The 27,397-nt window shown below is 37.9% G+C and overlaps 2 pseudogenes; both read right to left on the bottom strand.

Moving 5' to 3' along the window:
* Nucleotides 1-3,158: 3,158 nt before the first annotated feature.
* Nucleotides 3,159-4,168, bottom strand: LOC149229929 (mannosylglycoprotein endo-beta-mannosidase pseudogene; annotated as a pseudogene).
* A 612-nt stretch (nt 4,169-4,780) lies between these two features.
* Nucleotides 4,781-5,197, bottom strand: LOC149229928 (protein DJ-1 homolog D pseudogene; annotated as a pseudogene).
* Nucleotides 5,198-27,397: the final 22,200 nt, after the last annotated feature.

Genomic DNA, 27,397 nt, shown 5'->3' with positions numbered 1-27,397 from the left:
GTTTGTTTTCTTCAAATTGTTATATTATCAAAACATAAATGAATTTGCAGCAGATTGTCGAGTGAAGCTAGAATGTGGGCTTGTTGGGCTCTTGCTCTTGCTAGCCACCATTTTGGCCTCACTCTATAGTAATGCATGGTCTAGTCCTTGTTCATCAGCTGCGGAGAATGTAAATCCATGTCTAACTTTTGCAGGGATTGTCTCATCATCCACATCAAAACACTGTCATTTGAAGAGCTGTAGAGCTATAGAACATCATGACAAATTACATATTAATGATTTCTTCTTCAAAACAGGGTTTTGAAGAAGAATCTATCTCTGACATGAGACGGAGTCTAACATCGGCTCCACTTGGGATGGCAGCTGCCGCTCCGTGGAGGTGCCAAGAACCGCAGAACTTTGGGAGAGCAGACAGTGCCTCCACCCATTGGGCAATGGAGTCATCATCAACACAACTCTTGACTTAATTTTCACACTGAAACTGAACTGAAACAATCTTCAAGCAAACTAAAACAAGATGCTGCCCTTATGGCTGCTTATTTATTTACACAACCTACTCTAATCTGCTGTACAAACAATAGATCAGGTAATACTAAAATGCCAAATTAACCATTCAAGTAAACCTGACAATGAAGCCGCTTGAGAATGCTGCCACGAAGTCACAGATGCAGTTGCTGGCAGCCCTTCATGCACGTACTGACCCTGGTCACGGAAAATACAGCCTGATCTATCAATCAAACTGAAAAATGTGTCCATGTATGCCGCAATAGGATCACGGAAGCCGGACTCTGTTGGCTGCCCCAACTCTGCAATGCATACTTCCAGCTGCACACTGTCAATGTAAACGACTGTAGGCAATTCTATGATATCTTGTTTCGAATGAGGAAGGATTTCCAAGAACTTTTTAGGGTCTTGGAAATCATATGACTGAATTTGCTCGTCGAGACACTGAATCTCCTTTTCAATTCTTTCAACAATTAACTCACAGGCACCAATTTTAGCTTCAGGAGAGAACTCTGGAGATTTCAAACTTTGAAAGAAGTCACTGAAAAATTCTTCATTAATTTCAATATCCACTAACAATTCTCTAACTCCGTTTAGAGCTTCACAAAATGCAGGGTTTGCCCAATACCCTACCATTGCATGAATGGATCAGCAAGCGTTGGAATGTCTGGATCGAGTTGGAGTCGCCAGGTGAATGGTTCAGCCTGCGTAAGTGTCTGACTGCTGTCCACCATCAGCATCAGATCTGCACCTTGACTGCATGTACTGGGACAAGACAATCAACAAGTTGAATGTTCTCCCCAGTAGAGTCGCCAATATGTTAGCGCTTGAGATTTCACCTCAGGCTGAGAAAGGTAAACCTCAAGGCAACATCAAACCATTTAGCCCCGTAGCTAGCCCTACGGGGCAGGAGAAGGCTCTCTCCGGTCAATCTCGTTAAATTTCAATGGGAAGAGATGACCAATCAAGGTAACACAGATATTAGGCTAGTAAACTGATTTGAAGGTTGATTTGGGGTTTTTTGGGTTTTTGGTGGCAAATTGAGGATCTGCAATTTAGGGTGCGGGGATTTGACACAGTTTCTGCAGGGGGAGTCTTTGGGGCAAGGTAGGAGATTGTGTAGATGTCTTTAGCTGAAATGGATGATGTGGAAGAAAGATAAGAAGGCTAAAGAGAGAAAACAATGGATTTGAATTCTCTTTAGACAGTAGAAAACATAGAAATTAAACAAATTTGAAAGGAGAGCATGCAAGCATGAATTCTAACTTTATCACTTCATTTGTTTAATATGCAGCAGTATAGAAAGGAAATGAATCACATAAAAAAGCTTACAATAACATGAAGAGACACACCATCAACACAATGAGTCCACAAGAATCCCAATGATAACTGCAAAACCCTGGTCTTCCTTAGCCAAAAATTGCAGAGATACAAGCAAAATATACAATGATAGTTCCTCCCTCAAGAGTCCAACCATGAAAATGAGCATGAAAGTACATAATATAGATGATCTAACCTCTTCCCCACCTCTAGGGGTCGAGCTCACTATCCTAGGAGCTGTTTGAACAACTCCTAAACTAAGCACTACAAAATAGGCAGTCAAAACAACTTGCCTCTAAAAACTTGGAAACCAGTTCATACAGTCAATTTTACCCTTTTACATGAGAGAAACTTCTAGAAGAGTAAAACAAGAGTAAAAGTACCCAAAAAGTGCCACAAGTACATTCAAAAGGATCATCATCGACCTCAGCAAGTCAAACTGGTGCTAATCTGCAAATTCTGGGCTGAACTGGTCAAATCTAGACAAATATGCTCAACGGGTCGCGCACATACTGCTCAACGGGTCGCGCACTTTGAAGCCCTGTTTGGAGGCCTTCCTGGTGTCAGAATGAGGTGCAGGATAGCTCGTTGGAAAGGTATCTGAGTCTACTTTCCAACCCAACTGGAATTTTTGGATTTGGAGGTCATTTTCCTAGTCAAAAGTCAATTCTACCAAGAATACTTCTGCAGCTCAAAAAAGGGGCAGAAAGTCAAAATTTGACTGTATTTTGACCTTTTGGAGGCCCAAAACTCCATGAAAACTCAAGGTAATGGATGGGAATATGTAAATTTGCATGAAAAATCCACCAATGCTGAGTTTCTACAAAACGGAGCTACGATGACAAAGGGTCTCACCGGGGGTGAGACCCGTTGAGAAGCCAAAACCTGTAAATTGTCCAAAAATGCCAAAAATGAGCCAAAACTTCCAAAAATTTTTGTGCTTGATGCTGTGAAGAGGCTAGTGAGTGTCATGATGAGTGAGAGAAGCCTCGGCCAAGATGCGGAGTGGGTTGGCCTTCTTCTTCCTCCCAAGAGCCTCGGTCAATCTTCTTTGAAACACTTTCATCTTTGCTTTACAAACGTGCATCCTAGCCCAATAGTGGTTTTTCATGTTCCTTAGCAGCCTTTTGTCTTGGTTGGCCTTAGCCAACAGCCTCTCCAAGTGGGCATTCTCCTGAATAAGCAAAGACTCCCGGTCAACAGGCAATGGATCACCGGGCCTCCTACGGTTTAGGACTCGATCACTTCGAATCCTCCAAATCTCATCAAGGGCCTTCTCCTCCTCCAGCTGAGTGTTCCGCTGCTCTAAATATGTGATGGTCCACTGAGCACCCTCAAGTCTCCGCTGCAGGTTCTTCTACATTCATACTTCCATATTCACAACTATTCTCGATGCTAATGGGCTCATGTTAGTTGTCATGATCTTCAACATTAGGGAGAGAATGACTTGGCAAATGGAGCCAATAAAAGTTCCTCGATAAAGGTTTTGCTGATGTATCAAGAAGCATGAGGAGAAGAAAATAAACCAGCTTTGCATTATGTGATTTTGGATACTGCATTTCAAAAACTGGAAGTGTTATTTTTGATGGCACTGATATATTTTTGTTGATTTTGTGGTATGGACAGGTCCCTTCCAAATCCCATACTGAGACCTCCACTGTAACATTTGACAGGGGAATTGATGTTGTGTTCACTATCTTAATAAAATATGTTGCCAGATTCAACTGCACATGGATTGGTTCTGCAGCTGAACGGACACCATAGAATCTTGTTGTCTGTTCATGAAAATAGTCATAAAATTGACCTCTCAAACCCGGCCATGGATTCTGGGTTTTCCAAATTAGAACACCTGTGTATTTTGTCCACATCCTTGACGTCCACCCTTCCAAAGTGCCTTATATTGAACATAGTTGACAAGTTGTGCCTTCTCACAGAAATCATCCAGACTCTTTGGCTCTCCATACATTTCAATTTGATCATGGACCGTTCCAGGGTTAGAATATGGGATATACTTGTGATAGTCCCAAACAGGATTTGGCACTTCTTTAATGTAGCCATTTGGGAGCTTCTGAAATAGTGGAATTTGCCATGCTTCTGGAGGCATTGTTGCTCTGATAGTGGTTGCAAGTGGCATACCTACAGAACCCACCTCAGGATTAAACCCATATTTATAAAAGTCATCCTTGAAAAAGTCTTCTAGATTTTGGATATTATAGGGGCCATCTGTAAATTCTCCATCTCCACTGGCAAATCCATCCCATAAAGATCCTTGTATGTATACACGGGTTCCATCAAGGTATCGGCTAGGATCTTCAGAGGCTTTGGCCATGTATGTGAATTCATTAAATTTGTTCTAATGTCAGGGGACTTCGAATAAGGATGAAGCTGCAAGTCATTCTTTAGAGCTGCATTGATGTCATCTGGTGGGTGTTGCTCATTACCTCCAACCCATAGTGCCAAAAGGAATGGAAGCCAGAGAACCATAGAATGATGTTTCAATACAAATCTAATGCCAAAGCGAAGAGAGATGCCATAAGAACCATTGGCTTTGTCCAGCGCTTGCCATCATTTACAATTGAGCGAACTCAGGTAGCATATGAAAGAAAATTATGGGTCTCATCCATAATGGATTCCGCTGGGGATATATTTGCAAACATTAATGTTTTGGCATCGCCACCAAGTGCATCACTCATAAGCATCGTGAGCTTGTGATTTCTGTATGCCGCCCTTCAGAAGCCAGTGCACTAATAACATCCCCCAGGGCTGAAAGAGACCGATTGATATTTTGAGCCACTTTCATTTGATTGCCTGTTGATCCCTTTATTTTATGTTAACTTAATGAAGACATCAACTTACACTGCAACTGCAACTTATTATATCTAGTGGTCCTCTACAGCATAGTAGTTTTTATACACACGGAGTAGAAATTGAGTTTACAGACAATGCGCACAACTCCTCAAAACGACACTTTAATTCCCAATGATGCCATGATCTGAGAGATAAATTGTGGGTGTGCAGGCCAAGCTGCTGCTGTCACTAAATTCCCATCTCTGAAACCCGTAGTTATAGGTTCTGGCTCTAACCATTCACCGCCAGAAAGCAATACATCAAGCTTTACAGCTGGATACGCAGTACATATTTTCTCTTTCAATATACCTGCACCAGCAAGAATCAATTGCCAACGACAAATAGAAGAAATGAGCTTGTTTGAATCAGAAAACCGCTTGACCAATTTAAGAACAAATTCATTTAGAGCTAGGTACTCGGGTGCCCTTCCTCCAGGAACTATCAACCCATCATACATGCTTGCATCAATGTCATCGAAAGATGCTGTCAAAACAAAATAGTGGCCTCGTAGTTCTGAATAAGTCATGTTTGTTTTCTTCAAATTGTTATATTATCAAAACATAAATGAATTTGCAGCAGATTGTCGAGTGAAGCTAGAATGCGGGCTTGTTGGGCTCTTGCTCTTGCTAGCCACCATTTTGGCCTCTCTCTATAGTAATGCATGGTCTAGTCCTTGTTCATCAGCTGCGAAGAATGTAAATCCATGTCTAACTTTTGCAGGGATTGTCTCATCATCCACATCAAAACACTGTCATTTGAAGAGCTGTAGAGCTATAGAACATCATGACAAATTACATATTAATGATTTCTTCTTCAAAACAGGGTTTTGAAGAAGAATCTATCTCTGACATGAGATGGAGTCTAACACAACCAACTTCAAAACATACCAGGTTAAATAAATCAACTAAATGACATAATAGACAGCAAACACTCAAACACCAAATAGACGACATAAGCTAACTCATGGCTTAACATATCTCAGGGGAGGCTATATTGTCTGCACAGTCAATCCTGATTAGCATGATATAACTTCATGACATATCAACTCAAACATAAATAAGGTCATGATATCCATAATAGTCACTAGCTAACATGTTCACATCATAAAATCATAAACAACTATCAGTCATGCATAATAAACACATATGCACAGTTAGTCTAGATTAGTATGAAATAATGTCACAACATATTAACTCATACCTGAAATTCATAACCATAACCATTTGCATAGACCAATCCAAATTAGTATGATACATATAACATCAAGATCTTAATGTAATAACCCTAATCATCATGTTACTAGCATGTAACAACAATAAGTTATATATCGTGATCATAAAATGAATAAACACCTACTAGGATGTTTTTCCCACCATTCAGCTTGGAATACGTGTCCCATGACCATGGTCTTATATATTTTTCCTTTATTAAACTTTTACATGGATTTTTTACTAGGGTTGTTACGGAACCCTCCTGCTTGGGGGAACACCCTTCTCAGTGTTCAATGACATCTATAAACAAAACATACTACTTATGGAACTTTATAACATAACTTGTTGCAGTATTTACAATGATCACGGTTGAATATATGACAATCATACCATTTACTGGAGCTTTGTAACACAACTCATTATGATATTTACAATTACAACCACATATATTTATGCATATTTGCTTAAACCAACAAATAACCATACTGTCTATGGAGCTTTATAAATCCAGCTCGATACAATTTTTATAATGATATACACATATACACATGTGCACATTTGCTCATCTAGCAAATAAAAGGATACAATGTCTATATCAATCAACAAGGGAATCTAGAAGCTCACACCTCCACCCTGAAAAGTAGTACTAGTATTCACCTCCTTCCCAAGAATTCCATAATCCACTATCAAATTCAAAGTTGCATCCAATGTCCAGCACTACAATCGTGTGCCACTTTTTCTCTAATTGAACAGGTACCGACTCATCGTTTTAGGGCACACTCCAAATGTGCATATGATTCCATCTGACAATGCTAATGACAAAAACAAATCCATCCCTGGCATTCCCTTCTCTACTACGCAGTCCCTCGAGCAATCTGACCACCCCCTTCCATATCGTCACACACCTCCCAAGTTTCATTGGCACCCCCATCCTAGGCAGTCCATCCCCCGGCAAGGTTTCCTCACATCGGAAGGTATAGAAACTAAGGCATATCCCTGCCTCAAGCCATCATACCGGTCATAGCATGGTTATGGAAATCAATGGACATTATTGGGTACTAGTGTCCCACAATGGCCCTGCTCCTGAATACTTTACCAGCATACTGTTGTTTGTTCCAATTCCTTTTTGTTGTTGTTGCTAATGCTTGCCGTCAGTTTGGACCACCCAATTGGGCATTTCATACCTTCTTGTACCAAGCACATAATTTCCATTAGACTCAAAACAAATTCAAATCATACCTCATTGTTGGTCCATTAGCAAGGTACACTTGCAATTCTGATTACTTCCTATCAAAACAATTCAAACTAGTTGTTTGATAAAATCATCATGTATAAATACATCACATCTAGTTAGCTCAAAACACAACCATCATGGATCAAAATCATAAATCACATGTAACCATAATAAACCAGAATCATAGATAACATGTAATCATCATAGACCAGAATCATAAATCACATTCATAATAAAACTAAAATAAAATACTGATACTTATTAGTTAATAAATCCTTAGCTTCTACCTTTGTCCTTATTCCGTGCACACTTCGGATCAGTTGCCACACCCGACAAAAACCCAATCCCTTCTCCTCAACCGTGTGCACATACACATAGTATGCATCACACACATACAACCACACACGACATACAACACCATGAAATACATGCACCTGCACCTGACATACAACACATACACCTACACCTAGTGTACAAAAAAACACAATACATACGCCTACATCTAGTGTACACCACCACACAATACATACACCTACACCCGATGTACAACACAATACATATATGTACATAGAGTACAACACAACGAATACACATGCCATGATACCATGACTAAACAATGTGCATACATAGTACCACATGCCCGCAACACAACATGCATGAAATGCGCACAATATCACATGTACACCAATACCATATGTACAACATGTACACATTACCACTTGTACACAGCACCACCTGCAAAACGTGTGCACAACATCACATGTACATGACACCACCTGCACAACATGTACACAGTTCCATATGTACACCGCACCACTTGTACAATGTGAACACTACCAAATGTACACAGCACCACATGCACGACATGTACATGACACCACATCTACATAGTGACACATGCACGACATGCAAACAACACCACCTGCACACAACACCACATTTACAATCATGCACACAACACCATCTGTACAACATGCACACAAGACCATATACACACAACATCCCACATCCAACATGCGCATAGTATGATATGTACACAACACCGCATATCCAACATGTACATAGCACCATCTATACCCAACACTGCATATGCAATATACACACAACACCATATATATAATAGGCATACAACATCATATGTACACAATACTACATATACAACATTACACATCACCATAGGTACAATCACTGAATATACAACATGCACAACATATACACAACAATAACATTGCACATCCAAAACCATACTGCCTCTACCAAGCAATCTTTCTTCCAGTGTCTCTCCACCATCCATTCTTATCCTATCAAGCGTCAAAGTACATTGTTTTCATTCCACTAGTATATCCTTTAGCATTACCAGTCATAAAATAAACATAGGCATAATATAAACATACAATATCAATTCATATCCACATGATACTGACCTCATATATTTGTCATGACTACTCTTCCCACTTGATTCCTCATAAACCAGGAACCTCTTCATGCCATTCACCTGCATAAGCAATCATTCCTCCACAAGAATGATCCTTGGTGACCCTGTCAGACAATGACATACATACATACATGTATACATATAAACATCAACATAAAACAATCATGATCCCTAATGACCCTGTCAGATAACAATGTACATACATACATATATGTATATAAACATTAGCATAAAGCAATCATGATCACAACATAATTACTAGATATCATAAGGCCAAGGTTAAGAGAACTTCCTTTATTCATGCACAATATTGAGAACAACAGTTCCCAACATATCCAAGGCATCTGAAACCTCAAATCCATTTACTTTACCCTTTATGTTACCTTTCTCATGATTGTCCTATCACCATCCATTTACCTCAATGGACCTGTAGAAAAGCTGATGGTAGGTTAACCCAATAATGCAATATAAATCAAAGCAAAATACTATAACCTACTTCTACTATCAATTTGCGGAAGCTTAAAGATCGAGCTGAACAATATAACCAGAAAAAGAAGAATCAATGGCACAATACACATGAAAATACTTTGGGGAAAGCCTCAGCTAAAAACTCCACACTACTGTATTATCATACATTGTGGAAATACATAGGAATTATACAAATCCTTAGCTCTCAAAGCTAGCCAACTCTCAATACAATCCTCACAGATGCTCACAGGAAATCTTGGCTTCTCTTCAGCCTTCCTCTCTGCCCTCCAAGCTCCTATTTCCTTGCGTTGTTCCTCTTGGATGATTCTCCTGTTACCAAGTGGATGATCTCCTTCCAAAACTGCGCAATCCTCAAGGATTAAATCCTTGACTGCATGCATGAGTTTTCTCCATGAGAAAACACATGCAATTGATAGTACATTGTCCTTGACTTTAATCTCAACTGGGTCTTTCTTAGAATAGACATGCATGAGTTTCTGATGAGGGAATCTTTAGTTAACTGGAGTAGCACTAGTTGAGTGCATGCATGCATCAACTGACTGTTAACTCACTATTAGTTCCTCAAACAGTTTGGAACTAATTTAACTGGACTTAACTCAGTAAACTGAGTTAACTAATTACAACTCAAATATAACTCAATCTTATCTCCTTAATTTAAGGGATAACTCTTGCATGACTTTAGACTTCTAACTTGAATTTCTCCAACTAATTAATTTAAAATAAATTAATTAATTATTTCCAAGTAGCTGTTAAGACTAAATTCGATTTTAATTCACAATTTAATTCAAGGACAAATTAAATTGGAATATTCATGTTGCCATATTTCAACACTCCCTCACAACAAGAAAGGAATTATCTACCACCTCAATCCTGTCTCTATGGAACTCGAATTTACACTTTGAAAATGCCTTTGTCAAAATGTCAGCATCTTGCTCCTCTGTCGAAATATATTGCAACAACATGATCCTCTCGACCTGTGAAAATCCATGGGCAACAAATCTTGCCTTATGCTTCTCCACACTACCATCAACAGCTTGCTTTACCTTGTAAAGCCAACGAGAACTCATAATTGACTTATTCTCCAGTCTCAGAACCACGTCTCAAACCCTGTTATGAACCATGGAGTCATACTCCTCCACCATAGCGTCAACCCAAATCGGCTCCTGCACTACTTCCTCAAAGGAAGATGGCTTGGTCTCAACACATTCCCCAGCAAGGGCCATGTATCCAGTGTACCTCTCAGGTGACCTCCTCTGTCTATGCTGAGAAGATGGTGCTCCCATATTCTCTCTCGCATCCTCCAACAATCTGTCATCTTCTCTTGTGCACTTCCGTCCATCTCTGGAAGACTCTGCTTGAGTGGATGTCTCCACTCCTAGAACTTATGCATGTGGCTGCTCCGCATCAGTCTGAGGCTCCTCCTCCTCAGGAATCAAGAGTTCCTCCACAGCCTGTAGTTGGAGCTCCCTCTCAAGGGAAACTCGCATGGCCTTCTGCTCATCAAACTTGAGATCTCTACGAACCACTGTCCTCCGACTGGTAGGCAAGTACAGCGATAATTTTGGGGTGTATCAGTGTACCCCACAAATATCCCCAACTCTGCTGTCGGCTCAAGCTTATTCTGTGCATCCTTTGTTACATGGCAATATACCAATGAGCCAAAGATCCTGAAGTGACCCACATCTGGTCTCTTACTGGAGAAAGCTTCCTCTCATGTATTCATCCCAAGTATGCGATGCAAGCTTCTATTCTACAAATAGACCATTGTGTTGCATGCCTCAGCCCACAAGTGAAGTGGTAGGCCTTGGTCATGCAGCATTTCCCGTGTTGTCCCTACAATAGTTATGTTCTTCCTCTCTGCCACCCCATTCTACTGTGGGTTAGGGGTGCCATCAACTCTCATTTAATTCCTTCCGATGCACAAAAGTCCTTAAACTCTTGAGAGACATATTCTCCACTGTTGTCACTTCTCAAGGCCTTGATCTTCTTCCCTAACTCTTTCTCAATCAAAGCTTTGAACTCACAAAAATTTGTGAAATTTTGGTCTTTATTCTGCATGAAATAAATCCAGCATTTATGAGAATAGTCATCAATGAAAATCACATAATACCTTTTCTTCGCTATGGATGCCATCGAGAATGGTCCACACAAATCAGTATGAACTCGCTCTAAGATAGCCTCTGCTCGACTGTCTCGATCATGAAAGGAAGACTTGGTGTACTTTCCCAAGGTACAACCTTTGCATGTGTCAACTTGCTCAAGTTTACCTTTTGGAAGTCATGTAGATATCTGCGACATTATCTTCAAAACCCCATGATACAAATTGCCCAACTGCTTGTGCCACAACTCGTCAATGTCTTGGCTTTGCACCAATTCTGCTTTCATACTCAATGTTACACAATCATCTACCTCTAGTTTATAGAGATTTTTCACCCGAATCCCTATCCTCTTGGTCTAACCCATGGCTATGTGTCTTAGGAATGCCTTTCCTTTACTGAAGACAACATTGTAGCCTTTTTCCTCCAACATCGTGACTGATACCAAGTTCTTCTTCAGTCCAGGCACATACATCACATCTGTTAAGGTGAGAGGAGCTCCATGCTCCCTCTTAAAAGAAGCTGTGTCCACTCCTGAAACACTATACCTTCCTTCATCACTCATCTCTATGCGCATCTTGAGGTCTTTCTCCTCCAAGGCACTGAATAAATTTTTATCACCGGTCATGTGGAATGAGGCTCCATTGTCAAGATACCAGACACAACCCATCATCGACGACACCATGCATGCGATGAGGGTAAATTCCATTTCGAACTGAGAGGCTAATGCCTCACCTTTCGATCCTTCCGAGGATTCCTTCTTGGACTTCTTCGATGGGAAATTAGTCACATAATGTCCCATCTTGTGACAATTAAAGCATCTTACTTTAGACATGTCACCCTTCTTCCCTCCATGAGAAGAATTCGATTTGAAATGGGATGCCTTCCCCTTTCCTTTCCTTGCCTTACTTGCTAAGGCTAGATTTTCTTCATCATCATTCCTGGATGAAGAACCATCTCATGTGCTCCTCTTGATCTCCTCCTTCATAAGATCCAACCACAATCGTTCCCAATCCGACAGTTTCTTCCTTCCATTCACAAAGTCCTGGTAGCTATTCCAACTCTTTGGAAGGCCAAGGAGAGCGAGGCTCACCATATCATCATCGGCAGTATTTATTCCCACACTGCCAAGCTCATCTCTGCAGGTGGTGAGCTTGCTCAAATATGTGGACATAGTATCACCCTTCTCCATCTTGATTCTTCGAAGCTTATCCTTGAGTGCCAATTTCCTCTTGTCGCTACTATTCTGGTAGAGGTCCTTCAATGTCATCCACATTGAAAATGGAGTATCCTTCCCATGGAGACTCGAGACAATATGGTCTCGAACTCCCTAAAGGCTGATTTGTCTCGCCTTTGCCACACACTTCTTCCACTCAGCCAACTCTTGTGCATTAGTTGAAGTTGGCTTTGGGATTTCTTGATCAATGAATTCCTTCAAGCCATTGTCTTCTAATACAACCTCCATTCTATCTTTCCATGCTATGTAATTCGAGCTACCTTCCAAGGCATACTCGAGTCTCAAGCCATAGAATGCCATTGGCCAACCTTGAAGTATGATATGAATTCGATTTGCACCTGCAACCCCAAACTTCAAACTTTGAATTCTCTTCTCAGTATACTGTTCACAGCTCCGATACCATGTAGAATAATTTCTACAAATCCAGCTCTGATACCATGTAGAAAATATGATGGTAGGTTAACCCGATAATGCAATATAAATCAAAGCATAATACTATAACCTACTTCTACTATCAATTTGTAGAAGCTTAAAGATCAAGTTGAACAATATAACCAAAAGAAGAAGAATCAATGGCACAATACACATGAAAATACTTTGGGGAAAGCCTTAGCTAAAATCCCCACACTATTGTATTATCATACATGGTGGAAATACATAGGAATTATACAAAGCCTTAGCTCTCACAGCTAGCCAGCTCTTAGTACAATCCTCACAGATGCTCACAGGCAATCTTGGCTTCTCTTCAGCCTTCCTCTCTGCCCTCCAAGCTCCTATTTCCTTGCGTTGTTCCTCTGGGATGATTCTCCTCTTACCAAGTGGATGATCTCCTTCCAAAACTGCACAATCCTCAAGGATTAAATCCTTGACTGCATGCATGAGTTTTCTCCATGAGAAAACACATGCAATTGATAGTACACTATCCTTGACTTTAATCTCAACTGGGTCTTTCTCAGAATAGACATGCATGAGTTTCTGATGAGGGAATCTTCAGTTAACTGGAGTAGCACTAGTTGAGTGCATGCATGCATCAACTGATTGTTAACTCACTATTAGTTCCTCAAACAATTTGGAACTAATTTAACTGGACTTAACTCAGTAAACTGAGTTAACTAATTACAACTCAAATATAACTCAATATTATCTCCTTAATTTAATGGATAACTCTTGCATGACTTCAGAAAGGCTTCTAACTTGAATTTCTCCAACTAATTAATTTAAAATAAATTAATTAATTATTTCCAAGTAGCTGTTAAGACTAAATTCGATTTTAATTCACAATTTAATTCAAGGACAAATTAAATTGGAATATTCTTGTTGCCATATTTCAACAGGACCAAACCAATGTAGCTAGTTGTCATACGCTTTCCTTCAGTTGCCCTTATGCATGCATTGAGCTTCATCCAGGCCTTACATCACCTGTTGGATACCACACAACTTTCCCCGAACTCCATTAAATTTCTTCTTTCCCAAACCAATTCCCAAGAATCAAAACATAAAAGGAAAGACAAGAAACAAACAAGAAGAAAACCATGAAAATCAATAACAATACGACTCCGCAAACAAAGTGGCAGCACTTGCACCAGACATAAACAAAACCGCAAATCAAGCTCAATAAATCACAAAATACCAAAAGCACAAGACTGGAAATAGACACGATGACTCCATCCCCATGGGTTTCCAATGCTTCCAAGTGAAAGCTCAACCTGAGCCTTCTTTAGTATTTCATGGAAATATCTTTGCCATGCAATCTCCTGCATCATACTACCATAAACACATAACTGTCAGTGCATAATTGAACATAACATTACACCAATTACCTTACCTTGTTGTGCCAAGCATGTTTCCCTGCAACTACTCACACATGTCGACCACATGTTCCAAGGATCAAGGCAACATATTTACTAATTTGAAATCATCATTTACCAAGACTAACAATCATGTCATAATCCATAGTCAACTGACAATCATTAGACAAATTGATACAACTATCACCTACTTACACTCAAACACATATCAATTTTCTCAACACATATGTGTTAGAACAATCATCTTAAAACAAGATCATTTGAACACATACTCATATTATGCAATTCATCAAACATTCAACCAACTTGAAAACATATCGTTTTAAATAAACCAACTAAATGATATAATAGACACCAAATGCTCAAACACCAAATAGACGACATAAGCCAACTCAAATCTTAATGTATCTCACGGGAAGTTATCTTGTCTGCACAATCAATCTAGATTAGCATGATATAACTTCACAATATATCAACTCAAACATAAATAAGGTCATGATATCCATAATAGTCACTAGCTAACATGGTCACATCATAAACTCATAAACAATTATCATTCATACATAATAATCACATCTTCACAGTCAGTCTAGATTAGTATGACATAATATCAAAACATATTAACTCATACATGAATGTCATAACCCTAACCATTTGTATAGACCAATCCAAATTAGTATGATACATATAACATCAAGATATTAATGTAATAACCCTAATCATCAAGTTACTAACATGTAACAAAAACAAGTTATATATCATGCTCATCAACAACATATAACCTAATCATCAAGCTAACTGTCATATAACAACAAGAAGTTAACCTATAACATACTCATCAACAACATATAACATAATGATCAAGTTATTTAACATAAAACAACAATAACAATGCATACAACCACATGATACTATCATTAATGACTATCCAACGCATGTGTATATGACTACACTAATAAACTAGAATCTATCATGTATGTAACCGTAACATAAATGGAATGAAAGATATACACATAACCATAATGCATATAAAAACCCTTAACCTACATACCGACATTCCCAACATACAAACATGTATGACAATATGCCCAACATACAAACATGTATGATGACATGCTCTTGTCTCGAGGTCCAATGCTGCAACTTCCATTTGATGGTTTGCATCTCCTGACTTATCTCAACTAACTCATTAGCACCATAACATGCCAATAGCATCATGATGACCTAATTGCATACAATGACCTCGTGATGCATGTCTGACCTAATATACATGCATAACCATAACCATGACAATGCATGCATAATAAAGGCATATACAACCGACATGCATTCATGAAGAGCACATCCCAATAAAAACATCATCAACTTCCACATGGAAACACAACTGTAACAATGACCACTACTATGCATATATAACAAGCACATATACAACCTACATGCATGCATGACAAACAGATCTTTTCCATCCAGTCCAAGTGTTGATTCATACCATGACACCACTTTGTGTTATCAAATATCACCCAAAAAGAACGAAAACCAGACACCACCCAAAGAGAACGAAACCCACTCTGATACCACTCTATAACACCCTCCTCCCACATATACCTAAGAAACTAGCCTACCGCGGTAAACATGTGACGAGAAGTTACTATGATATGATTCGACTCCCTATGTGTCAATTAAGGAAGTGGAACTGGTGGAACACATCACACAGACCTTCCACATTAGCAACAAAACTCCCAGGAGCCATCCAACCACTCAGGTAACTAGCCCCTGAGACCAACTGAAGTTTTAGTGCATCAAACCCCTAGACGCTCCCTTGATGTTGACAAGGGTACATCTAGGAGGCTTCAGAAGCTCTCATAACAAGGGTAAGGGAGCCTCTGGGAACTTTTTCCCCAGTTTTGTGCCTACAACTCCAAGGTTTGTGCCACTTTTTCAGTTCTAGATACCAGGTCACTACCCAAAACTTAATGACAGGTTCAGAAATGAAATTTCATAGTGGAACAAAGATACATTTGCCAAAAAATCAACAAGGACTAGACTGGACCCCTTCTAGCCATGACACGCATTTCTAAAAACATGTCACAAACATGAAAGCGACAAGTCTTAACAACAAAACTAAGCATAGGGATTTCATACTTATTTGAAAATCACTAAGAAGCATTGATGCCTCAATACATTAGCTGCAATTTCATCTATTAGGCCATAAATACATTGTTCATTCATTTACAAGTAAAAACATGATATAAGCCAAACATCATGACAAACATCAAACTCATTCATAACTAGCATATAAACATCAAAGATGCTAAGCATAAAACAACCATGTAATCCACATAACAATAAGCATATTTACCCATCAATACCATAGGAAAGAGCTTTTATTGCTACAAGAAAAATGAAACCAAGTCTGGGACTTCCACATACCACCTGACCATAGACATGGCTGAGCCAAATCTCTCTTCAACCAGTCACCCCCATGCCATATTCCAAGCATGAATGTGGGATCTCATGGAACAATCCATCAAAACTAAACCAGGGATTCCAGAGGCCAAACCACCTCAACCCATCAAACAATGATTCCACCTCATGGTTGAACATCACAAACCATCTCCAGATTGGTCTCTACCAAGCCTTCTAGTTCTCTAGAGCATTTTTTCCAACCAAGGCTTCTAGAACTAGTAACTCAACCCATAACTGTCACCGGGCTTCTAGAGTGTTTGTCCAACCAGGGCTTCCAGGATTAGTAACTCAACCCACCAAGGGCTTCCAGAGTGTTTATCCGACCAAGGCTTCTAGTACTAGTAACTCAACCCAAGTTGTTACAGGGCTTCTAGAGAATTTGTCCAACCAAGACTTCTAGAAACTAGTAACTCAACCCAAGCTAAAGGAAACATGAGAACCAACCAGAAAAACAAAGAAATGAACCCACAACACCATGGCTATCCTGGAAATGGAAAGGCTAGGAAAATCCACTATCAATCCAGGCAATCCTCCATGCCAATGATAGATCATGACCAATAAACCACATGCATATGCCATGCCAAAACTCATGAGGAAAATGTACATGCAACTCAGTGCCTGCAAGCAAAACTTGTTGTAGTTGTTGATCCCGATGTCCTCTTGCACTTTCCTACTCTTCCTTTTCCTTCTTGCTCTAAGCATCCAAGTATGCCACACTCTCCAAGAGTGCTCCAAGAAAACTCTAAGTGTCCAAGAGTATGAGAGATAGAGAATAGAATGAGAGCTCCAAAATTGGACTAACAAAAGCTACGTTGACCAAGCATGCCCATTGTTCCTCAGAAGCCTTTTTTAATTAATGAGGCCTCAATTTTCTTCAATTTCCATTATTTTCCTTCATTTTCCTCCTCACATGCCTGTGACCTTTCACCTTCCTTTTCTCCTATTTTCCATTATTTTCATAAATAAATGTGCCAAAAATGCCACTTTGCCTTTCCAAAGTCTTTGCCTTTCCCAATTTCCTTAGCCATAATAAACCGAATCAACACCCACTAGGATGTTTTTCCCACCATTTAGCTTGGAATACGTGTCCCATGACTATGGTATTATATATTTTTCCTTTATTAACATGTTACATGGATTTTTGACCAGGGATGTTTAGGCTATTACACAATTCCTTGGTGTGAAATTCCTAAAAAATAGGGGAAATTTCCCAAGGGAACAACGCAAGGAAATAGGAGCTTGGGAAAGCTTGAAATTAGATAAGTGTTGGTCCAGGTTCAGCCAATCAGGTAGAGGGACAGACTATACAGTTGCAGGGTGTGCTCATGCTTGAGCAAACAATGTATTTCTTCTTTATTCTCTGATTAATGCAATATAGATAGTGAGGGGTTTTGAGCAGTTACTTTCCCCTAGATAAATCTTTGTGCATGTGTGATGTTTCCTTTTGCATGTCAAAGGTTATTGTTTTATATGGTGAATTAACTTCCGCAGATGAGTAGAGTAGCTACAAGTCTTGTGATTTAGTACATTTCATGAGTAGTATTGAATCTACACATTAATTTCTACATGGTGTCAGAGCGGGACTCACTGTAGAGAAGAGATTTAAAAGTTGTCATTGCAGGAGATTCGAAATTGAAGATTATTGTTGCAGGTTTTCTTTAGGATTGAGAATATGGATTTAAATAGAATCAGGCTTGAGTATGCCTTAGAAGGCACCTCAAACATTGGTGCATGGAAGGATCTGATGGAGACAGTATTGGATGATAATGGGCTGCTAGAATACATCAACCCATACGTAGAAAACCCCCAAGCATCTAATGCCTGAAATTTCGTTTAGTGTAAGAAGGATGTGGCCAAAGAGAGGAGAATCGTATTGGAGGGAGTTTGAGATCATATTGTCTCGAATCTCCATGGAAAAGAGACTTTGTTCACGATGTGGAAAGCACTGACCGAGTTTTTCGAGAACAATAGTGACCATAGGAAGTTGGCATTCAAGATGTAAAAGAATGACACAATTCTGCAATACCTGAGCAGGTTTACACAATTTCGTTATGAGCTTGGCGGGGTCGGTGCTAATGTCCCTAAAGAAGACTTAGTAGCTCTAGCCCTTTTGGACCTTCCCAAGAGTTGGCATAGCTATTAAGATTCAATAAATGGTAGAGAAAAACTATCGAGTTGGGAGTGGTTATGGTTCGATCTAGTGCAGGAAGAAATAAGGTGAAACACTAGAGACAAGACCTCATCCAAGGGCAAGGATGAGGAGAACTGTGCCTTGGATGGAAAGGAAAAGAAAGGGAATAAACACGAATCCAAAGAAGATTTGAATCAAGGGGGAAAGAAGAAATACTTGTCCAGAATCAAGTGCTTTCACTGTCACGAATTCAGGCACTATGCAATGAAGTTTCCACACAAGAAATCAAGCAAGAAGACTGCAAGAGGAGCAACAGTTGAAGCCTTGGCTTCACAGCTCAAACTTGATTTTACCTTAATTACATGCATGGGAAGCACAGTGATGGGTAGTGTGTAGTATCTCGGTAGCGGTACCTCATTCCACATGATGGGAAACAAAGAATTTTTCAGTGACTACATGTGACCAATATTAGTACAGTTACTTTTCAGAGGGAGTCTGGCTCCCCTCTCAGGCTCAAGGATGTGATGTTTGTATCGGGTTTGAAGAAGAATCTAGTTTTCATAGCTATGTTGGAAGATCGTGGTTACGATGTGATATTTAGAAAAGGGAAGGATTTCTTGAGACATATCGCTATGGGACAAGTGAACCAGATTAGGGTTCGAGTGAAGAACCTCTACAAATTAGATCTGGAATATTGTGCAACATTGAGCACAAAAGAAAAGAAGGTGAAGAGATGAGATGTCGGTGAATTATGGCATAGAAGACTTGACCATTTGCATCATAGCGCTTTGAAGATCATGCAGCAGATTTCTACATGCCTCCCCAAAGGAGCACTATAGCAGTGAAATACATGCAAAGGGTGTACGTTGGGGAAGTACACAAAATCCACCTTGAATGATCGGGATAGTAGGGCGCATGCAATCCTTGAAAGGATCCACTCTGATGTTTGTGGACCTTTCTCGAAAGCCTCCACTGCCAAACACAGGTATTATGTTATATTCATAGATGATTTCTCACGGAAGTGTTACATGTACTTCACGCAAAAGAAAGACTAGACATTCTCCAAATTTGTTGAGTTTAAAGAACTTATTGCGAAAGAGACTAGCAGGAAAGTGAAGGCTCTCAGGAGCGATAATGGTGGTGAGTAAGTGTCAAATGAATTTAAAAATTTATATGCAAAGGAAGGCATTCGACGAGAGTTGACAACACCCCATAACCCACAATAGAATGGGGTGGCTGAGAGGAAGAACATAAGTATTGCGGGAGCATCAAGGATGATGTTGCATGACCAAAGCCTGCCTCTACACTTGTGGGCTAAATCATGCAAAAAAATGGCCTATTCTTAGAATAGGAGTCATAGGATTCTTGGCATGAGTACACCAGGGGAATATTTTTTAGGGAAGAAACCAGATGTGTCACACTTTAGGATCTTTTGATCATTACTTTACTATCATGTTTCTAAGGAAGCAAGGAAAAAGCTAGAGCCGACAACAGAGTTGGGCATATTTGTGGGGTACACAGACACACCTCACAACTATTGTGTGTACTTGCCATCTCTCAGGATGGTTGTGGTCAAAAGAGATGTGAAAATTTATGACAAGAAGGAAATGAGGTGTTCTCTTGAGAGGGAGTTCCAGTTTCAACCTTATCAGGAGCTTTTGGCTCCAAAGGAAGAACCTCAAGAAGTCGTGGAGAAACCATAAGCAAAGGAGCAGAGAGTGGAGACAACCACTCAAGTAGAGACATCTAAAGAAGGAATGAACCAAACCAGGGAAGCTGACAGATTATTGCAGGATTCTAGAGAGAATTTTGGAGCACCCACATCACAGTGCAGGAAGAGGTCACCAGATCAGTACACTAGCTACATGGCTCTGATGAGTGATATTGTAGAGACTGAGCCATCCTCATTCAAGGAAGTTGTAGAGAAACCAGTATGGGTTGATGTTATGGTAGAGGAATATGATTCCATTGTCAAAAATAGTGTTTGGGAAGTGGTCCCAAGACCAACAGACAAATCAGTGGTTGGTTCGAGATGGATTTACAAGGTAAAGCATGCAGCAGACGGAAACATAGAGAAACACAAGGCCAAATTTGTGACGAAGGGGTTCTCTCATGTTGAAGGAATTGACTATGAGGAGACCTTTGCTCCAGTAGCAAGCTACTCATTCATCAGGTTAATTCAAGCACTTCCAGTGCAGATGGGGTGGAAGATCCACCAGATGGATGTGAAGACAACATTCCTCAATTAAGTTATTGAGGAGGAGGTGTATATTGAGCAATCAGAGGGGTTTGAGACCTTTGATAGAGAGTCGCATGTGTACAGAATCAAGCAAGCGTTGTATGGACTCAAGAAATCACCATGTGCTTGGTACACTAGGATCGATAGCTATCTCATCGGTTTGGGATTTACCAAAAGTGAAGTAGATACAAACTTGACCCTTACTGGTGATGAGCAACTAATCAAATCGTGCAAGGAGGACCTTGCAAGAGAGTTCAAGATAAAGGACATAGGTCTCATGCACTAATTCCTTGGTTTGGAAGTATGGAAAGGTGATGGGGACCTATTTGCCTCTTAGGGAAAGTATGCCAACGAGATACTTCAAAGGTTCCACTTGGACAGGTGCAAACCCATGGAGACTCTTCTATCAGAAAACTGGAGGAAATAGGATGCTACTTTTGATGAAGTAGTGGAGGCTACCATTTATAGGAAGCCTGTGGGTTCACTTATGTACTTGGTGAACACACAACCAGACATGTGTTATGTAGTTAACCAACTTAGTTAAGCAATGGTTAAGCCAACCAAACTGTATTGGAAGACAACAAAGCATGTGCTGAGATATCTCAGAGGCACTACTCAGTTTTGTATTTAGTACAAGAGGATAGAGGGAATGAAGTTGCAAGGCTTCACAGATGCAGATTGGGCGAGGAGTCCATCGGACAAGAAGAACAATTCATGAGTAATTTTCAATGTTGGGTCAACAACACTTTCTTGGTACAATAGGAAGCATAGATATGTGGCACTGAGCTCAGCAAAAGCATAGTACATGGTTGCAATTCAAGGAACATGTGAGGTTATCTGGATGAGAAAGATTTTTGTTGGGTTATTTGGTCAGAAGATGGATCCTACAGTGAGACAATCATAGTTGTTTCGAACTCTATGAGAATCTAATATTTCATTATCGATCCAACCATATTGACATTCAACATCACCATCTACGAGATTGTGTGCAAAGGCAGATTATGTTGTTGTAGTACATTTTGACGGAGCAACAAGATGCAGATATTTTGACAAAGACCTTGTCAAGAGGAAAATTTAAGTTCCATAGAAGCAGGATTGGGGTATCTGATAATCCCTTTCTTGTTGAGAGGAAGTGTTGAAAATGCAACAAGAAACCCTAGTTTTGACTTTGCCTTGGTCAAACTAGATTAAAATTTGAATTTATATTTTAGCAGAATACTTGGTGGTAGTTAATTGATGTGACATGGCTTTTGTCATTCAATTAACTCAGTAACTTTGAGTTGGAGACACATGAGTTCAGTTCTAGATGATTGATTGCTAACTTGTAGCAACCTTTTTCAGTTAATTTAAGTTATTGTCAGTTTAACTAGTTCTAACTGCCAGAAGAACTAGTGTAGGTCAAGTTGTGGATGTGTAACTTCAACCACACTCAGTGATCAACCAATTAACTGATCAATCAACCCAAAATAATTGTTGCATGTAGAGAATTCGAGTTACCTAGTTGAGATGGAGATTCCAAGGCAATGTACTATCAGTTGTAGCATATTCCCATGTGTACAGGTGGTGCATGCAGTTATAGATTGACCTAAGGCTATTGCGCAATCCTTGGTGTGAAATTCCTAAAAACTAGGGGAAATTTCCCAAGGGAACAACGCAAGGAAATAGGAGCTTGGGAAGGCTTGAAATTAGCTAAGTGTTGGGCTAGGTTCAGTTAGTCAGGTAGAGGGATAGACTATATAGTTGCAGGGTGTGCTCAGGCTTGAGAAAACATTGTATTTCTTCTTTATTCTCTTATTAATGCAATATAGATAGTAAGGGGTTTTGAGCAATTTCTTTCCCCTAGATAAATCTTTGTGCATGCGTGATGTTTCCTTTTACATGTTAAGGATTCTTGTTTTATATGGTGAATTAACTTCCCTGGATGAGTAGAGTAGCTTCAAGTCTTTTGATTTAGTAATTTTCATGAGCAATATTGAATCTACACATTAATTTCTACAATTGTTTCTTTGGTTCTTTATTAAAAATAAAGTACCAACATGGGACACCCTACAAAAGAGACATGAATAAGGTCCTAGTTGGTGCATTTTGTGCAGAAATGTTGAGGAGTCGGTCTCATATATGTTTATTATTTGTCCTTTCACTCTAAGTATTGGAATAGAGCCAAATAACTATTGGGATGCAATTTGGATTGGGGGTTTGGCTGACAATGAACAAAGCCACATTTAGAGACACACCATCCGCTCTAGACATCATTTCAGCAGAAATAGGAGCGATTTATACTCTTTCGCCTTCGAAGGAATCTCATCATGTGTCACGCATAATCTCTGTAGAAGAGATCAATTAACAAATTCCCTGGTCTTATTTTGATGGAGCATCAAATGAGGATGGTGTTTGTGGGGGTGGAATCCTTTTCTTCAACGATCAACATTTTTTGAAATAAAAAATTGACCTGGGCAGGGGTTCCAACAATTATGCAGAACTACTCTCTCTAAAACTTCTTTTATGTTGGGCTTTGGAATATGATTGTCGTTTTCTCCAAGTGTTCAAGACTCCTTAAATATTATACATTCATTTAATGCTTCTCAAAAATATTATAATCACACACTAATTCCAATACTCAAAGAGATATGTCATTTAAAAAAAGCTTTTGATTTTATCTCTTGTTGTCATATGCACATAGAAAGAAATTATGAAGCAAATATTTTATCTGAAAAAAACACAAGACAACATATGAATGATGAGCAAATCAATAGACATCTAGATAATGCAGTACAGCACTTCCAGCACAATCCTTCATTGAATTATAATAGCCTTTACTGAACACTTTACTATTACAACACCAACTTTTTTTTGCTATATATGGATCAACCCTTTATTTTTTGTGTATATATGACACCCTGTGAAAACAGATATTAAAAGTTGCAAAACTTTATTTTTGACCGATTATAGCATACAAATCTTATCTCAGTTTCAGGATAACAGGATTTATTTGTTCGTATGGTTCCAGGGCTCGTTTATCTGCAATTCGTTTATTTTTTTTTTCTTATTTTAATCTTCTGAGACAAACAACTAAATACACGTGATGCATGTATTGATTGTAACTTTCTATTTAATAGAAAAATTATAATTTTCCCTTAAAAAATAATTACTAATATATTAAAAATAAAATCCTCTCAAAAATTTAACATATAATAAAACTAATTTTGAAAAATATAAATTAATAAAAAATATTTATTAATATATCATCTTAATTCAAAATATTCCTTTGTCTAACCCATAAAAAGATTATTCCTAAACAAAACTTCGTATAATGAAAAATATAAGGTCGCATTAATTAAATTTTACTCTAATCAAAACTTGACTTGATGAAATATATGCAATCCCGTTAGTGAGTTAGAAGTTTCCATTTTATTACAAAGAATGTGCCCATGGTTTTCACTTTACAAAGAAAATTGTAAACTCTAGAATTACTTCACGAGGACTATGAAGACTATTGTGATCCCTCTAAATGCATCACCTTATTCATTATTTTTTTTTGTCATAGAGTGTTTTCTCTTTAAAAATTATAAAAAATTTGGTGAGATTCTGATAAAATTGAGCAGAGATTTTTGTAAATTTTGGTTATAGTGGTTAAATTTCAAGATTTTAGATGCCACAAAAGTTTTTGATGGTGTTGAATTCATTTTCAGTGTCAAAAATATAATTCAAACAAGACTATTGCAAAATTTTTTGAAATTGTTTTGCCTAAATTCCAACCACTTTTAACGATCTTACAATTCCTTAGCCTCAATAAACCAAGGTTTATTTTTTTATTATTATTTAAAATAAAGATTCATGATCAATTTTAATAATAAGACACTTATAAAAGTGAGAAACATGTTATATTTAAACTTCCCTTCTCTCCTCATGTCGTGCCTTCATAGACGTCACACCAACTATATTCTTGGTGCACTAACCACAAGTTATGACTTCTAAGGAAGATCCATTGGTTCTATAGATAAATCCTCGCCTCAAATTTGGGAAGAAGATTATAGTGGGTGATAGTGATAAATATTCGCCTTAAATTTGGGACGAATATTAATGATTAGCTTGGAGTTTTATCTTAATTTAATTTATATATAATATAAAAATTAATAAGATTTAAAAATGTAAAGGAAAGTTATATTAATTTTTAAAATGTAAAAAAAGTTATAGTATATTTAAAGAATTAAATAATAATAATAATAAATTTAAAAATAAAAAATAAAATTAAAAAATTTTGATTTTTTTTTTGGCCAGATCGTGTTCGTATAAAAAATACTTAGATTGTTTTAGATTACAGAGAATATGCAATGCACATGAGGTCATGGGATATTTTTTAAGCTTCACCCGTTTCTTATGTGAGTTTGCTTACTACCCACAAGGCACCTCTTGTGATAATGTTAAAGTTCTAAAAAATAATTAATTGGGTGGATATTGATTTGGTGATGAAAGTTAAATATTTAGAAAAGAACAAAACAAAAATACTATAATCTTATAAATATTTATTAAAGAAAACATTATCGTTTTTAAAATAGTAATAATTTTTTTTATTATTGTAAAATGATATTTAAATTTACAAATAGAGTAGAATTTCAAAAAAAAGATTTGAACACTTTTGTTACATATTTTCATAAATCAAATAAAGAATGTTGATGGCTGGCAAAAAAAAAATTAAGAGCAAAATTCCATCCCGGCTCCCAATTAAGATATTTCTAAAAAATTTGGGTATGTTGATGATAAAAACAAATTCTAAAATCAAAATCATTTTGGAAGTAAAAATAATTAAAATTTGATGTGCAATTTCAATGTGGTATATGGTGCAACAAAAGTGGAATTTGATAGATAAAATTGAATAATTTTTTTTATATATATAATTATGTTAAGATTATAATTTTTTACAAGTTATAGTATATTTTTAAATATATAAAAAAATTAATATCTTAAAAATTTTCCAAAAATACCTAATATTTATTTATATTTATAATTCTAACAATTTTCATTATGATAATGAACCACATTTGTTTCGGAACGAAAAAAACGCATTTATATTCATATCATAGTGAAACATTGCGCAAAGAAACAGTGTTCTAGTTGCCAATGTCATAAACTATGTAAGAGCATATGCATATATCCACAATGTGGAAAACAGAAAAGTGGTCATTGAGCCACATGTAATAGGTTGTAAGATGTGAACTGAAAACAGAATTGACAGCAAAATGTGGAGCAGTATCATTATGTTGAAATTGAATTGAGCGACATTTGTTGGTTCATAGAAATTTGAATACACAATTTTTCACCATATTTAAGTCAAATCCAAAAATCTTAAAAATAAAATACTTGGAATATAAAAGACAATGTTTAAAACTAAGTTGTCTTTAATGCGATTTTTTTGAAGTTTTTTTGGTAGACTTTTTTGCTCTAATTTCTTTAAAATCTGGCCAGAATTCATTGAAATCACAAGTTTGATGGGTAACCCCTGCACAATAAAAGTACCCTAGAGATTTTTCAGAACGCTGAATCTATATGTACAATCAAAAAAATTAATTTAAATAATACAAATCAATATTTCATCACAAATATTTTCACAAACACTAAAAACTCCAAAAAATCACATTAAATACAACTCCCTTGAAAAAAAATCCACTCAATTCCTAACCGGGCCGCTTTATGATTTAATGTGAAATACCGGTGCGCTAAATGAGCCACTAACTACGAGCAATCAGAGTAGAAAAACTTGTCATTCTTCGTAGTTGTAAATTAATTTTATATAAATGTCTCGAGAATCAATACGAAAGTCCTCTGGTTTTACTGTTTCTATGATATCCATAGCCACTGTTTATAGTACATGACCAGTAAGATGGAATTTCAAGACAGATTCACTGTTAAATTTGAAGGTTTTTATATCTTTTTGATAGTTGTCACAGTTTCAAAAAAAAATATTATGATGATTTTACAATTCTTTTAACTAAATTAAATTTTTTTTTTCAAATTCTATTTCTGATGATCAATTACGACATGATTCATGTCCGACAATATAGACGAAATCCAATAAATAACACATACTGCCCATGCATTATTAGAACTATAAATTCAGAAATACTAGTTACCAGAAAACTTTAAGTCAAAAATACAAAGAAAATGACGGGCGGCTGGTCGGCAGGGACCCACCTCAGCTGCCCATGTCTATGGGCCCGTAACTACAGACGCTCACATCACGGCAACGTGTATAATCTTCCATCCTCAAAAAACAAAGGTAAATACAAGTGATTCAATGGCGCAACTGCAACATTGTCGGATGTCTGCTCATAGATATATATACATTGGATTCTGTATATATGCCAAATACAGTTCATGTGGGG

The sequence above is a fragment of the Pinus tabuliformis genome, chromosome J (genome assembly GCF_031772625.1).
Source record: "Pinus tabuliformis cultivar Carrire ecotype Pingquan chromosome J, CPIR1, whole genome shotgun sequence".
NCBI classification, from domain to species: Eukaryota; Viridiplantae; Streptophyta; class Pinopsida; order Pinales; family Pinaceae; genus Pinus; species Pinus tabuliformis.
Note: the sequence above shows the minus strand (reverse complement) of the source record. Positions and strands in the feature narration are given on the sequence as shown.